The sequence below is a fragment of the Sitophilus oryzae genome, unplaced genomic scaffold, assembly GCF_002938485.1.
Source record: "Sitophilus oryzae breed Bouriz unplaced genomic scaffold, Soryzae_2.0 scaffold_76_pilon_pilon, whole genome shotgun sequence".
NCBI classification, from domain to species: domain Eukaryota; kingdom Metazoa; phylum Arthropoda; class Insecta; order Coleoptera; family Curculionidae; genus Sitophilus; species Sitophilus oryzae.
In genome coordinates, this window is record NW_022147384.1 from 243 (window position 1) to 18134 (window position 17892).

Consider the following 17892-nt stretch of genomic DNA (forward strand, 5'->3'; position numbering starts at 1 on the left):
TATTATGGATTGAGCGAGTTCCGTTTTTTTTTCGGCATTTATTCATTTTTTCTTTCAACTCTTCATCAGTTACAATCCTTTGGACTGTTTAAATTCCTATTTCTAAAGCATCAGAAACTCGCTATATTATTTAAAAACGTTATCAATTTGTATTTTACATAGGAATATTATACCTTTGCATTGTGCTTCATATACGTCGTCCACGGGCAAGAGCGTCGTTACTACCAGCGTCTCTTTCTCGAGAAAAATAATTTATAAGCTCAGCAATGAGCTTTTGTAAGTTTTGGTTAAATATTTGAGGTATTTTTGCAATAAAAAAAATTGAATTTTGTTTTACAGCAACAATCATTTTAATTTTGACATTGATCGATATCCGTTAATAAAATTATAACCCCAAATCTAGGGGTTATCACAAACTAACACAAACATCAGTGGTAAAATATGTCTTTTTGCGGACGACACTAGCTTTACTTGGAGTAACAAGGACGTGACGACACTTCATAGGATTATATCAAATGACTTAATCACCATTAAATCTTGGTGCGATTCGAACCTCCCGAGTCTCAACATTTCTAAAACTAAAGCTTTGTCGTATAAAAACTCGCTGCAGCCTTTTGTACTTAACAACACCACCATTGACGTCGTAAAATCTGTAAAATTCTTAGGGCTTGTTGTAGACAATTCTCTGAAATGGGACATGCATATCGACACTTTGTCGAAAAAATTGAACTCTGCCTGTTTTGCATTAAGATCTGTTTCTATGAAGCTTAACTTGTCAGTGGCTAGAACTGTTTATTATGCACTTTTTGAGTCGCACCTCAGATGTGCCCTTCCATTTTGGGGTACGTGTTGTGCGACTCAATTTGACCGCATTTTCAAGCTCCAGAAGAGAGCTGTTCGATATTCACTGGAACTAAACAGCAGAACTCATTGCCAGGACTTTTTTAAAAAATTAAAAATATTAACTCTTCCTTCCTTATTTATATTTGAATCCGTTTGCCTAATACGTAAGCATGTATCAGCTTCTCAAGAAAGGCCACCTCACACTTATCCACTCAGGAATGCGGAGCAAGATCTTTATCTACCTACCCCACGCTCAGAGTTAGTTAAAAGTTCAATATTATACAACTCGAAAAAAATGCACTATCACCTGCCATTTGAAATCAAATCCATAAAATAATTTTCTTCATTTCGCAAAGCATTGAAATCTTATTTACTAGACAAGGCTTTCTACGCCGTAAATGACTTATATTTTGATGATTTAATTTACGAAATGCCGTAATTAGCGTCCCCAATCTCTTTCATCTTGTTGATTCAAGTGATTGAGAGAGTTCGACAATACAAGACGTGACATTGAACGATGGCTGAACATTCTGGACCGCTTTATAATAAGCCTACTTTTGTGACGTTATGAATCGTCGTCTGAGGCCTCTATCATCACGTAGGCCACGAAAATTGTTATGTTTACTACTGGTATTTTTTAAATCGAATTTGCTTTTAGTCTTCCCCAAACTGTCTCAGAAATATCCTTAACCATCTCGGCAATTAATCTTCCTGTTTTGGAACCCCTCAACCCCACAAAATTAGAAAAATTGTGCAGTTTAGCTATGGCTACGCTCTACTGTGCCATAGCGCAATCGTCGGCTAGTGCCTGTCTGGCCGCAGCAAATATGGTCTCACCAAAATGCGGAGGACAACAGGTATACAGCTGAATTTATGATTAAAAAATTAATTATTTTTTACATATATGTTTTAAGGCACAGGCTGCAAATTTGAAAGAAGAAGATTTAGATGCCAATGCAGTGAAATTGGTTGAAGAGGCGTTGAATATGTATATGTATATAGGGACTGTAATAAAGGGATCAACCAGAGCTGGTGGACATGTAAGATACATTATATTTTAGTAATTTTTGAAGTACTAATAATTAGTTACAAGTATTTTTTTTTAATTGTATTGAACATATTATACAGGGTCGCTTTTATGTATGGAAACGGTCGATTATTAGGTAAAATATAGGAGGTACCGCAAAAAGTTAAATGCAAAAGTTATAGGATTTTTAAATATCTATTAGCTACTAGTAAATTTAAGTATACAGGATTGTTCATAAAGTCGTGGCATATCAAAGTTTCATTTTTCTAAATAGAACCCCCTGTATATTATTACATATTTCAATTCTTTCTTCAATTCTAAGTAACCAACTCAAGGCGGAACTCAAGAACTTGGAAGATTCCATCCGCAACCTGGAATGGAAATCTTGCAATGGTCTAAGACACTCGAAGAAGTTTCTGAGGGCTTATGATCAAGAAAAATCACAGATCTTATCTTCGGATTGTCACGGGTTTTTAACAGGACACTGTCTCCCTCAATGAACACCTCAGTAGATTGAAACTAAGAAGAAACGGCGAATGCAGATTTTGTGGGGAAGATGGTGAAACACCAGTACACCTCATCACTGAGTGCGCCGAGACGACAGCCATTCGTGCCATGAATTTTGGTACGACTGATATTGGAGATGGAGAACTACCCTCTATAAAACCGTCCCAGATACTGGCTTTTGTCAAAGCCCTGGGACTGTATGATGAGTTATGATTCAAGAAAGGGGGACACAATGGATCTGTAAGGTCGAAGTGATTAACCCCCCTCCCACTCATTCTAAATTCTAAATTCTTCAATTCTAAGCAAAAATCGAAATATACACAATGCAACCGTTTCCGAGTTATTAACTTTTGAAAATATCACTTAAACAATTCGATTTAATTAATTTCGATGTGTTTGGTTTGATTTAACGATGTCATTTTGCCGAAACTGTGATACTTAATAATATTTGACATTAGTTCTCAAGTTAGCATTATAGAGTTAGTATCAAGTTAGCATATATTATAGATATGCCACGACTTTAGGACCGACCCTGTATACTTAAATTTATTACCCGCTAATAGATATTTATAAACCCATTACTGTTATATTTAACTTTTTGTGGTACCTCCTATATTTTACCTAATAATCGACCGTTTCCATACATAAAAGCGACCCTGTATACATTGAAGAAGCATTTCTGAATATTTTAATATTGGTACCGTGCGTGACGACCCGTAACGCCATCTGCTGTTTTTTTGGTGATCATCTGGTAACCTATCGTCGTTTTTTTGTATAGGTATATCAAAACTATCTACTTGCCGGCGCCTGGGTTCTAGTTTCCGATTACAAACCCACCTTGTCCAAACTACCAGCGGTCCTACCACTGATAAACCATCATCCAGAGATAGGGAACAAGTTGAGAAGGGCCGACCCAGCCCTAGCAAGCAAGAAGGACAGGTAATATTTGCTTCTTAGATGTTTTTTCTACTATATCAATTTAACTATATGTTTCTTTTTTGTGTATAGAACAGGGAAGCAAGTGCTGCTAATTCATCGGGAAGTGCCGGACCTGCCAGATCCGGTCTACAAAAGTTTCAGCAAAGCTTTGGAGTATTAAGTGTAGCTTTATCTACACGAGCTCTGGCACTTTGTCCGAATTATTTGACGACTTGAGCCTGGAAGTGTGTATTGGGCCAGCCGGAAGCTTAGCAACGGTAAGTTGATAAAAAGACATAAATATTGTATAGTCTGCCCAATGACAAGATCCTTGGCAGTGATAGATGTGTCTGTCATTTTAATTTCAAAGTAGTTTGTTTTATTTTACAAAGAAATAAATTGGCACAATTGGAACGCATAGCAGAAAATTAATATATTTAAAATTTGAGTGACAAGTGATTACTTCAAAATATTGTGAAGAAAACTGTATAAAACTGAAAAAATATAATCGAGTTATTTTATTAAAAATAAATATGTGTGAATACAAAACAAACAAGAACAAAACACCATATACGCTACTTCAGTTTTTAGTATATGTTTAGTATGATCCTTGTACCATATACAAGATGCACTTATCTATGATGAGATGGTATACAAACTTTATTGGTGTATAAGACTTTCTGTCTGGGCACCGAGTATTAACTATAAACTGTGCTCTGGGTTTATAGTTAATTTTCCCTCGATTTTTCCTCTACTTAACTTCAAAAGACACAAAACACACGTAATAACACGAATCATAATGATAATCATAATGATATCATCTTCCGCAGGTTATTTGACATAAGTTGACACAAAATTATAACCTGTAATTTGGCGAGACTTTGACAAGCCTCAAAAATCTAAAGGCGAGTTCATACGCATTGGCGTCCGTTTGTCGTTCATTGTTCCGTCAAACCAATAAAATTTTGAAATAAACCAATAAAACTGGTTAAAAACAACAAGGGCCGACGCATGACGGATTTATATTTAAACCCATGCATAGTTAACTTAAAAAATATTAGAAACTTTTTTTAGTAAAATAAATAGATTGGTATAGACGTCATCTGCCTTTTTTCTGTCATCGTCTGTCGAAATCTTACCTGAAAAAAAAACAGAGTATATACTAGCTGATATATTTTCTTACAATTTACATTAATTAATAAAATTTGTATTTCTTAGACTATATTTAATTTTCTTAAATATGTTCCATTTACCGACTTTTTGACCTTTATTTCTTTAGTACCATACGATGCGCCTAAAGAACTATTTAAATTTATATTTCTCAGGTTGAGCCCGCACCTTTGGCTATGATGGGCCAATTTACAGCTCTGCAACGCGTGGCCAGAGTACTGAGCGCTGCACCCATGAATCACTTGCTTTTCTACCTATCCATCGTCAGCTACAGGAAGGCTTGCTCTTTGAAGCGTCTAATTCCGCCAGAGGGCGATAATTTCAGCCAGTCCGACTCGACAGCTTATTTTGAAGATATGATTTTGTGCAGCGATGAAAACTCAGAGACAGATGATGGTAAGTAGACTTCTAGCGTGTACAGGGTGTTCCAAATTCGAGGGTGACAATTGGTGTCTCGTATACTATAAAGCAAATATATTATAAGAATATTATTGCTACTACCGCATTTACACAATGAGTGGAAAGTGAAGCCAAAGAAAAGAAATAGGGATATCAATCTTGCATAGGTCTATCCTTTTGGTTCAACAGAATTTTCGTACGCACGCGCTAAATAAAACGATCTCATTCGTCTATCGCTGAACGCTCTCATCTGCCCCCGCACTATTTTAAACTCCAAAATTAATAACGTATAATAGTTATATTATTTTTTTATTGGTAATGGCATTATTTCAGCCTGTTGTTTTAAATATTCATCATATCTATCCGTTTCTTGTTTTTGTTTAAATATGTCAGAGATTAAATTTAAATTTATAAGTAAAGGCGCGAATAGTCAGACGCTAAATTGATTTACGTGGTAGGTCGAAAACTACTTCTATTGGTTAGTATGAAATAAATCAACTAATCGCGAAGCACTTCTCACGCTTGGCTAGTTCAAAGCTGTTGAACGAAAAGGACCGACTTATGTGGATTTTGTATAGCTCCATCTCAAAAATTTAGCTTCAATTTCTGTTCCTTACGTTCCTAACATTGTCAGGTCTACAGTCTCTTGAAGCTGTGAAAAAATCAAACTTCTAAGTTAACGTAAAAGAAAGATAGGGCCGTTTATGCCGCTGAAACGTATATTTCTACACTCTCAAGGGAATCAAAATTTATAGTTTTTTTTTAAATACGGATCTGGTTTTTTATTTAATTTTTTAAAAACTATTATATTGTCCATTTACAGATGATGACAGTGAACCTCTACTAGGCCAGTGGTTTGAAGAAACCTTAGTACCACCCGAAACTACCGAATCCAAAACACCGTCAAGTTCCGAGAATATAGAGTCTAAATCGAATAATCAGTCAAATCGTGGCCATTCGATTGTTCCTGAAAAAGGAGAGGTAATTTCTAATAAAAAAACTGTAAAACCCTCATTTTACTGTATAATTTTAAATATTTAACTATTATTATTTATTATTATTAACATTTTTATGCAGTTTGCAAAATGGAATTAATTTTACTCTGCAAACTAAACTCATCGGCAAAAGTCTTGCACCCCCTTAGTATTTTAATAAGAAATTACATTCCAAACTAATTTTTCGTGGAAATCAATAGATGCTAAAGTTATGTTAAAAAATAACACAAAAAAGGGAAAACTTTCACCAAGTTTAATAATATATTTTGCCAAAATACAAAAAAATGCAAATTCCATGAAAAAAATGTTTGACAAAAAAGAGAAAATAAAAAAATAAATAATAAATTCTGACAAAATTAAGGTTACTAATATAAAGTATTGCCTCCTCGATTTGTTATGAGTGCATCATCGTCGGGGCATCTCCGCTATAATGTTGTTTATGGTTTCTTGAGGTAAGTTCTGCCATTCCTCTTGAGCGGCAATGATCAACTCCTGGCGATTTGTTGGTGGGTTATTTCTGTTAGGTTAGGTTAGGTTACAAAAAAACGAAATACAGCTCTGGCGATGTAGTCCCAGACATGTTCAATAGGATTCATGTCGGGGGAGAGTGGAGGCCAGTCCAGACGAGTTATTTTCCCTTCATTTAATGCTTCCTGGACCATCCTAGCTCTGTGAGGACGAGCGTTATCATCCATGAGAACAAAATTATTGCCGATTTCTTCTCGCAGTGGATAAATTATTGGTCTGATTACAGTTTCCACATACAAATGGGCGTTCATCACCACAGGAATATGAATGAGCTCTGTTCGCCTATTGTACATGATACCACCCCAGAACATCTCAGTTCCGCCTTGATAAGGAGCAACAGCAAGGGCTGTATTCAAACGATGTTGCCTCCCTGCCTACCTCCACACTCGCTGACGATAGTCATCACTGATCAAACCTATCCTGGTTTCGTCAGTGAAAATTACGTTTCTCCACTGAGGTAATAACCAGTTCTGGTGTTCTCTAGCCCACTGTAGCCTCCTTTGCCTATGATGTATAGTTAATAGAGGGACTCGCAGTGGATGTCTACGCCGCAATCCAGCATTAGAAAGTCGCCTGGAAATGGTTCGGCTTGATATCATTCGGTGATAAGTTCGTTGAAACTGAGATCGTAGCTCTCGAATTGGAACTGACCGATTTTTTCTGGCAAATTGAGCCAAGTAGCGATCCTGTCGTTCAGTCGTTACTCTTGTACGGCCCAACCTAGGACGAGATCTTACATTTCCGGTGTCCATATACCGTTGTATAATTCGGCTTAGAGTACTTCGCACTAAATTTAAACGATCAGCAATTTGATGCCTGTTGAGACCTTCTTCATGCAAAGCGATAATTCGGGCCCTGTCGAAGGCAGAAATTCTGTGCCCTGGAATTTTTGTCGCCTTTCACAAGACTTACTATAAGATTGAACTCGAACTGAGAAATAAAATTTGACCGCAAATAGCAAAACCATACACATTCCATCGATAAGGTCTTCTTTCATTGCTTTTATGACCTATTTTTTGTAGACACATATTTAGGTATTTGTACACATAGCCACAACAATATGCTATGCAAAGAAATAAATTTGTCTGGGGGGTGCAAGACTTTTGCCGATGAGTGTATTTGGTAGAACATTACTGTAACGCTTAGCGAAAAAATTATATTTTCTAATTTAACTCTTTTAACCTCTAAGCTTTGTGGATTTGGTTGTAGTTACACACAACCTTGTTTAATTTTTTTCTATACAGTTTGGATGCCTTTTTGTCGCGTGGTCTTAACCTCTCAGTAAATATCTCCAATAAGTAAGTAATATAACAATAATTTTTGTCCATATTAGTAAGATTTCCTGGCTAAAATTAAGTGTTTCTTAAAATGACATAATATACACAAAAAAAGACAGAAGATCGATCAAGTCAATAGTTTAATATGTGTTTCAACATAAACGAAGCGAATTTACCTTTATACATGTGTCTGATAGTAAAAATATCTAAGACATAACTTTATTTTTAGGTCGATGGATTTACATTTCGTTAGCTACAAGCATATTTGTGTTCTAAATAAGCATTTTTCTATGCTCTAAAGCCACGTTGATCAGTCTTTACATCAAAAACGGTCTGACCGAACAACAAATGATTATTCTGGCAGCGATTATAAGAGATCTCGATAGAGAATGGGCAAAATCGGAATTTAGTAAGTGCAAAACGTCAATTAAACGGTGTACATTTAAAATATATAAATGTGTTTTTCTTTTAGGGCGAACAGTATAGCGGATTTTCAGAGCGCTTTGATGGGGTATTTACTCACTAATTTAATAACGAAAGCAATAATTTAACGTCTCTCAAGCTTGTTTGTTGAATCATTTGGGGGTGTCGCCTTGGAACGCTTGGATACTCCACATGGCTGGCCATTGCAAGTGTATCCTCGGACGTTAACAGTGGTGCACAGGTAAAATATTACAAAAATAATTCTGTGATGTAGTAGATAATACATACATTTGTGTTTTGCTAAAGGATACATTATTTTCATTAGGAACCAAACTTTTTCCAACTGTTGCCAACATATGAGACCAGTCTACTGTCACTAAAGTCACTAAAGGTGATAATTCAGGGTCAATAATATTTTCAAGATTTAATAATTCAGTCGAATCTTAAACATTACATCTGCGGTTTGTACATCTCGTTATTGTACTAAATAATTGTACTAAGTAATAATTTTAGGTATTACAAAAAAAATACATGTTTTGTTTCTTACATGACCTCTTGTATTTTCTAAATAATTATCTATGTGATGAATAGAAAATATGATTCAGATTGCTCAAATTTACTATAACGTAAATATATCATTTATAACTATTCTTCCATTTTACAAAATGTACTAAATATAGTACAAAAATTAGAATTAACATCCATTAGATTAACTGTCATGATCAGGCTTGTAAGTATTTTACACATTACCTCTCACTCCCTAAAACCAGAAGTGAGACAATAACGGAATATATATCGGGTCTGTAATACAATCTTTTGTAATGATTATGGTTTTGCAGTAAATTAATCACTCCCAAGACAGTGCAATATTTTATGTCTGATATTGCCTCTACAGCTTACACAGCATGAGACTGGTAATCTCAAAGTTGTGGGTTTTAAGCCCCGTTGAGCGCCAAAATAAGTGTGTAACGGTTTTTATTACACCTGTCACACCGTTTTGGCGGCCCGGACGTGGAGACTCGAATACAAGGACCCTGAATTTGACAGCATGAGACTCTTAATCTCAAAGTTGTGGCGTTTAAGCCCCACGTTGGGCGCCAAAAATAAATAATGTAACGGTTTTTTATTACATCCGTCACACCGTTTTGGCGCCCAATCGGAACTCAACTTCTGGTACCCCTGAATTTAGGTGTTTTATGCTCTAAGTAATCGGGCTGGAGACAGTGCATTATTTAATGTGTTCCTGGGGCTTTATAAGGGTAATAATATTAAAAGACATGAAAATGGGAAAGTTTTTAAAGAACATATTGTAGTATTTAATTGAAGGCGCTATTGAGGCGTTTATTGCAGGTACATGTTGGCCTTGAATCGTCTTCTTTTGAGAAAAGGATTGTATGTTCTGTTGTTTGTTTCAAAAAAGGAGATATAAAACTGTCAAAGTCGACCCCACTTGTTCATTGTGGTGTATGGCCATACATATTTACATTTTAACACATTTTCAGGTGTTACTCCTTAGGCCACAGAACGAAAAAGAAGCCTCCGTAATAAGTATTTGGCATAGACTGGTAAATACTTTGATAGAAAACGTCTTGAATGCTCCACAAGGATTCGATGGTGAAAGCGAAGGTTATATATATATATTTTCTGGCCTTTATCGGTGAATTATAATTCTAACATACTGATATTTTACTTAGATTTAAATGTGGAACATCCGAGGGGTATTACTCTATTTATTCCATTCGCTTAATTTAATGCAAAAAAAATCTGTAAAGTACTGCTGATGGCAGGAGCGGTGGCCACTGAGATGTTCCGAAATAGCGAGGGAACTTAATTTGAAGATTCGCAACTTCTGAATTTGTCGCGGTTGCTTTTGCTGTTTGATTACATCATGAAGCATCTGTATGACGTTCCAGCATCACTTTTGGAAAAGGTATTATATTTAAAACCAACATAATATTACATTAAAAGTATTGTTTGTTTAGATTCAGCGTAATTTGTTCGATTTGACGAATTTGAACGGCGATTTCAAAGATATGACGTCTCTCTAAATCTGAGGCCGTGTGGAAGGAAATAGAGATCCTTATAGGAAAATTTCAGAACGAGAACCATCCATCACCTAAATTTTATAAACTGTCAAACTTGGAGGTAAGTTATACCGGGTGTTTGATATTCGACTCTCCCACCATTGGGATCTCAGAAGCAGTAATAAATTACAGAGTGGCTCATATTAAAGTTGCATGTCGATGAGCCTCAATGAAAAGCTTATTTTTGTCTTTCTGTTTTGTTTTTAGTTTATTTTTCTTGAGGGAGTTTATTTTGACAGTTCATAAAAAATCTACAAATACATTCTAAAGTCACTTTATGGCTTCATTCTTTGGTAATATGAAAATCATTTTTTTCTGAGATTGTTATCAACTTTTTTTAAATCTGGGGATCTGGATTTTTTATTTCACTTTTTCGAAGCTTATGACGTCCCAAATACAACACTTTCTAAAGTAATATACAGGGTGTTTCAAAAAACATGTGCCATCTCTCGTGGGGAGATTCCTCACGTAAAAATAAGATTTATTTTTCATATCAACATACTAGGTCCGGTTTTGCGGTAGTTTTTAGTAGTTAAGTTTCCTAGGTATAGGGTGTTAAAATCTTAATATTTTTTCGATTTATTACAATTTTCTTCCAAGTACTTTTTGCGTTTTGAATGAATTTCTGTGGGTAAAAGTTACTATAAATACGACATATTTTAAGGCTAAAAAAGTGTTGCCATATTTACCAGAGACGTGTACATGGGTTATCACTGGAATATTTTTCTAAAAAAAACATGTACGCCACTGACATTTTTTTTATCTTGTTAGCAAATTAGTGTAAGCAATTTAAGGCCGATTAACAGTTGTCTCTTGATATTTTGTCGATTTCGGCCTCCTTGATGAGATAAACGCAATTTTTTTAATTTGGCTTGATCCAAGTCTAATAGCAACCTTTAAAAAATTTTAATAGCATTAACTTGCGAAAGTTTTAAATAAGTACTCATTGATTCCTCATCAAAAACTATGAAAAAAAGGTTCCTATAAATATGGGTATGGAAATGCATAGTTTTAGAGTTACAGGATGTTAAAATTAAATTTAAATACCTAAATTTTTTATTTGAAATTGCTGTAGGTTTGACTAATAGTATTAATAACTAATAGTAATAAGATTTAATAATAAATTAACTAAAATATACAATATATTAATTTTATTTTTAAATTGTGATTAATAAAATTGCGTTTATCTCATCAAGGACGCCGAATTCGACAAAATATCTAGAAATAATCGAAGTCGAATTTATCGACACTTTTTTAGCATTAAAATATGGTAGCACTTTCAGTAACTTATACCCTCAAAATTTCGTTCAAATCACTAAAAGTACTTGGAAGAAAATTATAATAAATCGAAAAATTATTAAGATTTTAACACCCTGTAGCTACGCAACAAAAGCAGAATCGGACCTATATTGATATGAAAAGAGCCAAATTCTTCCCCACGTGAAGTCCCAGGCCACATCTGGCTTCTGGGGAATATTCCTATAAGAGACAGTTTGTTATAGAAAGATGGTATACAGATCACTTTCATTATGTGTATGTAAAAACAGAAAAACAGCATTTTTTAAGGTGAGTGGAGTACATCATTACATTTGAAGATCTTAAACTTTTGAAAAAGGCGAGCAAGGGCCCCACCTATTCAGGGGATAATAATGTTAAATTCTGGAAGTCAGAAGCGGCGGTTTTATTAAATTTAGGTTAACAATCAAGAGGTATAGTTAGGCAGGACTAGCCTTACAAGCTTTATGAACGCCGATGCTTCTAAGATACCCGTTATTGTTAGACGCACTGATCGAAATTCTAAACGTAATTCACGGTATAAACGCAGCCAGTATACCGAAGATATCTATATTGGGATTATGCGCCACACAATACTGCTTTACAATTTGTTGGAGGTAAATCTGACTTTTTTAATTGGGATTATTACATCTAATACTTATTTTGCAGGCTGTTACATTTATTACCTCCATCGATTTCGTACATGGAACGACTTGCAACTGGAGAAACACTGGCACCCGGTTCGTTGTTAATGCACTCTTTAATATGGGGTCCTCGATCTGGACATAAGAATTTCAACAGATGGTTAAGATTGCCTGATCAAGTTGACCCAAGCATTTTTTATAAAGTTATTATTTTTCAGTATTATTTATTTTAGGGTATGTTCATCCATTTCAGATGGAATTGTTAAAAGCAGTGTCTGACGCTGTTAACAACATAGAATACGATGCAGCTCTGGCTAAGACTTGTATTATTAGCTTAACTCCGGAAATAGGCAAGGGCATTGTAATGAAAGATCAGTTGCCTTTGCTATGGCAGTTGATTCTCTTGGATTGTTTTAATAGGAAGGTAGAGGTAAGGTTTCATTCCCATCTTTAGTCATTAACAGTTTTTAAATTGTTGTTAATGGTTGTAAATTCACTTTATTTTCTCTGAAAAAATGTCGCCTTTTAGCGTGTACCCCGCGACTGCGTTCGCGTCGAATTAATCATTTGTAATGGTCATGATAAAGCAAAGCAAAATTTCCATTAACAGACAAACTGGATAAAATTTTTCACATTTATGTCAGCATGAAAAAACAATATGAGAGCTTCCCTCCTTATCAGACCTCTACATCCCACAGTCAGTCCGTTGGCCTTGAAATCAGCTTTAAACATTCAAGCAGTTTAAGCAGAATCGTGATTACTCAATGGTCATATTTTGGAAACACCCTGTATAAATTTTAAAAATCTTAAAATATGTAAAAACAACAAAATAAAATATACGTGTTTAAGGTTTTTCCGAAAAACTCACCGGTTTTAAATAAAAACATTCTAATATTTGAGGGGTGGTTTCACTTTCACCCTCTTGGAATTCGAGTTTCGGAAAATCCCTTCTTATCAGACCTCTACACCCTAAAGAGTAAATCGTTTCCAAAAATTGGTTTTTTACATCAAGCTAAGCAGGATCGTGATTAATCATTGACCAGATTTTTACGAAACACCCTGTATACATTTTAAAAAATCTTAAATATGTAAAAAATAAAATATGCATTGTTTAAGCGGTTTTCAGAACTTGACCGTTTTTTAAATAAAACATATTGTAATATTTGAGGGGTGGTTTTCACCCCCTTGGAACTGGGATTTCGAAAAAATTCTTTCTTATCGAACCTCTACACTAAAATTAACCTGTATGGCAAAATTGGGCTTCTTACGTTGAGTTTTTTGAGCAGGATCGTGATTAATCGGTGAGTCCAGTCACTTAAGGATTTTATATATTAGTTATAGATTGTGATTTTTTGTTCATCTCTAACGTATATTAAAGAAAATAAATAGTATGGGCTTTTCAGGTGGCACTAGACGATATTTTAGACTCAGTCCCACCTTCCATTACCGCTTCGGAACATTCCTGTATCCAGGATTTGTTCCCTCACGTTTTGAAGCTGGCCCAAGCCCTCCTACACTGTACCCGATGGTCGATCTTTCATTTGATTATCGACCATAGTGATAACTCTGATAAGGTAACAATCTTATTTTTCTGTATACTGTTTTTCTTTATTATATCAAACTATTTATTTAGGTACAACTAAAGGATTTAGAAACGATGCACGACGTGTTAGCTATCGCATCTAATGATAATAGCTTGTTGACTACCCTGGCTAAGGATATTGACACGCACTTGCCCAATACTATCAGTTCGATCTTACTGGAATGGAGAACCAACTTTTTACAAGATACATATTCGGTAAATAAGGGAACATTTATAAATTCGTGCACAAGTAAAGAGCTGCTAAAAAGATTGTGTGCCCTGAAAATATTTGCACTTATTTAGAGTCACCCTGTATATCTAGCATTTTGCAATAAAAGTCTAATTATAATACAGGTTTTATACATATTTTCTAATTTTTTCTTGACTTAGATGCCAGTACTGCAACGACTTAATACCGTCAGAGAGTTACATTATTGAAATTATCGATATTCCCACATATCATCCATGTCGAAATCGGCAACGTTTAGCATCGACCTTTCCCTAAAACGTACCCTGGAGAATAAAATGGTCAAATTCATTAGTAGCAACACGCGCCGAAAAATCGAGAATTACCGACACGAAAATAAGGCGATTCCGAGATGTTCTAATTTTCCGACATCTCACCACAGATGCCAGGACTGAGTATTTGTATAACGTGTCGTCGAAGGCCTTGGAAAAGATGATCGGTGATGCTGAAACGGACGAGAGACAAAAACGAGTGTATATCAGGTAGGTAAAATCGAAATTGATGTAGTAATAATAATATAAATTTATCTATCTATAGAGAAATCAATAAAAGTTCGCGCCTACGTCATCAAAACCGTTGGAAATATTACCAAACTAAATTTCTAATATAGATCATACCAAAAAAACTTTTAGTCACGTGATTAAGCTTGACCGGCACAACGCTGCCCACTTTTACATATTTTCTTTTAATCAAAATATTTTAGGAAACAAAAATAAATTAGTTATAAATATATAAACAGTTATTATTTACGTCAACAAAACTCACCTCCTTAGCAGCACTTAAGGGACATAAAGGGCTTTATTACTTACTACCGCTTTCCCGTTCAAAATATTCTAATAAGGTTGCGATGAGTTTTTTGCAACGGCTATTAAGCTATCTTCTACCCTTCGCACTAAAAGAGGATCTAAAAAGAACAGTGTTAAACTGCAAGGTCTGCTAATAAAAAAATGTAAGCTTAAAGTATCACAAGTTGTTTAAACCAAAAACTCTTAATACAAAACTAAAGTGTCAAAGCGAATGACAATGTCAGGAAATAAATAAATATAATAAGTGTATATTGTGTCTAGAATGTGGAATGTTTAGGAGGGGAGCTAATCACCCCGACCTTATAGATCTATTGTGTGTTCCCCTTTCTTGACTTATAACGAGTTATAACTCATCATACAGTCTCAGGGCTTTAACAAAAGCCAGTATCTAAGACGGCTCCACAGAGGTCAGCTCTCCATCTTCGGCCGTACCAAAGACACGAATGGTCGTCGTCTCGGCGCACTCGGTGTTCTGGTGTTTCCCCATTTTCCCCACAGAATCCGCATTCGCCGTTGTTTCTCAGCTTCAGCCTACTGAGGTGTTCGTTGAGGAGACAGTGTCCTGTTAGAAAGCCCGTGACAATCCGAAGATTGTTTTTACTTAAATCAAGGAAAACCTTTAATTTTTCTCGGTCGTAAGTTCTGAGGAACTTTTTTTAAGAAAGGAAGGTACGGATGGAGTCTTCCAGATTCTTCAGTCCCGCTTTCAGTTGGTTCCCGTTTGGAAAACAGAATGGTTCTGGTCCAGTTAGTGGAGTGTTCGCTCCTTTCCTAGCTAGATCATTTGCGTCTTCATTGCCTTCCATCCCTTGGTGAGCAGGCACCCAGAGTAGGAGGACTTTATTTTCTTTGCCTAATTTGTTGAGCTTCTCTAGGCATTCTTTGACCAACTTCGAATTGATGGTTACTGAGTTGATCGCGTTAAGTGCTGCTTGACTATCGGATAGGCATTTTCATTTCATTTTTTTTGGCAATTTCCTGTTTTCGATAGTTCCTATCTAAGATAAATTGTACGCATCTTTCGATAGCGTAAATTTCTGCCTGAAGGATACTGTGGTAGGTGCCCATTGGGTTCGGAGTATTTAGTTTTCGGCCCAAATACTCCTATCCCTGTCCTTGCTTTGGTTTTGAAAGCATCAGTATACCACGTTATGATATGGTCTTTTATATGCTGAGTAAGCGTTTCTTTCTTCCAATCCTTTTTATTACTCAATACTAGTGAGGTGTTTCTCAAAGTTGTAAATTTTTGGTATGTCATCCACTGAGAGTTGGAGAAGTTCTACATATTGGGCCTGATGAATAAAGAGAAGCAATTGCTTTTTCTATCGAACTATCTTTGTTGGTTGTTTACAAATTGTATAAGTCTATTTCAAGAAATTTAAGTAAAAGCATTTGCTTAACTTTTATTCATAAGACCCATTGTGTCTAAAATTGAAATGAAAAATCGGTGACAAAATTACGTATTTTATTTGAAACTTATCAAAAGTCAAAGTAAAAAGAGTAGGCGTGAACATTGGCAACAATTAAATTCTAAAAAAAAACAAATTAACAATAAATAAATCATAAAAAAATGTAATATACCAGTTGAGTGAAAAACCCTGTATAATAGTTCAGATGTACCTTTTTTCATAACTATTAACAAGATCGATAGTTTACGTTTAATTCATATGTAAATTTTTTTTTTTTAAAAGAGTTTTTTAAAAGAGTTTTTAATTTTATCTTGCAGAGTTCTGGATCATACCTACAACCTTCTAATGAACTATACCAGCTCTAACACTGAACAGAAGACAAAGGTTGACGAAAAAATATTACACAGTTGCCTGAAATTTTACGAAAAGATTATTGAAAAGAGCTCGGGAAGACAAGCTTTAGAAAGCTTTTTCAGCGGTACTATTAACCTAAAATATAATTGTGGATATAGTAAAGTTCTTCTCTTAATAATTTTAGGTGACAAGCACTTGGTAAAAGTGCTAATGTCAGTGTCAAGTCCTCGCATGTCCCAACAGTACAGTACCCGAGTACTGCACTTTTTCAACAAGCTGTTCCAAGCCGCTGAGAAGAGTTCTACTGATCCCAGTTTGAACTATCTTTGTTCCAGTATGGGTAAACTGGCTGAAGTGGAAAGTGAAAAATTACAGATGTGGTTAAGGCAGATTATTCTCGGTCCTAATGAAACTGAGGTGTCATCAAGGTAAAGTCGTATATGTAATATACAGGGTGTCCCACTATTCCGTGGACATGGAACTACTACATATTTTTGGAATCAAAATAAGTTCATTGGACACAATGTACCTCTATATAAGAGCTCGAACTCACCAGAGACCAGGTCGCAACGACCTGGCCGTCGCACAGTGGAGTATTTGACACATATAGTTGATCGAAATTTTTTTATGTAGTAAAAAGAGCACAAGAACAACAACAATTTATAATTTTAAACATAAAATTTAGCCATTTACCTCTTATCTGTGAGAAGTAACCACTTTGACGTTTCGTTGAAACGAATGAATGCAACTAAACACACCCATAGCAACGCCATTCATGGCAGACATGACTTAACTTATCATTTATCGTTTTTTGGGAAATCTTAAACACATTTGCTTTTTCGAATTTCGATCACCTTTTTCATGCTAATACCCCACTGTGCGTCGCGTCAGCTGGCCGGATCTATTGCGTTTATAGGTGCGGCCAGATGAACGACCAGTTTCGGCAGGGTCAGATCTAACTATTTTTTACGTTTTACCAATTAGAAAATTTTATTTTCAGAAATGTTAAAATATCCGAATTAACTAACAAGCGAAGTTCCTATTCATTAGCTTATAAATGTTCTAATATTAAATAAAGTAATGTTTCTTCAAAGCCATACCGAACGAAAATCACAAAAGAACTACGATATGCGGAGACAAAACTGAATAGAATATTTTTGAAGCAATTTGGCCAGTCTGGCCGTCACAGAGTGTTGCATCAGATATAAAAATAATAAATAAACACATTATATCAATAAAGGACAAAAATAGTATTGTTCCTTAAGAATTGAAAACAAATAACTTATTTATATACATAAAAACATAAATATTTAATTTTTAACTCTATTTCTTGGTATTTGTGTTAGTACAGGGTATTGAATTAGTCCTTGTAAAAATATAGTCTAATGGGCCCTGTTTGAAAAA

At 35.1% G+C, this 17892-nt stretch overlaps 1 pseudogene; it reads left to right on the plus strand.

Annotated features, from left to right (window-relative positions):
• Nucleotides 1-1501: 1501 nt before the first annotated feature.
• The window catches only part of LOC115888481, a 47832-nt pseudogene continuing 31441 nt past the window's right edge, over nucleotides 1502-17892 (plus strand).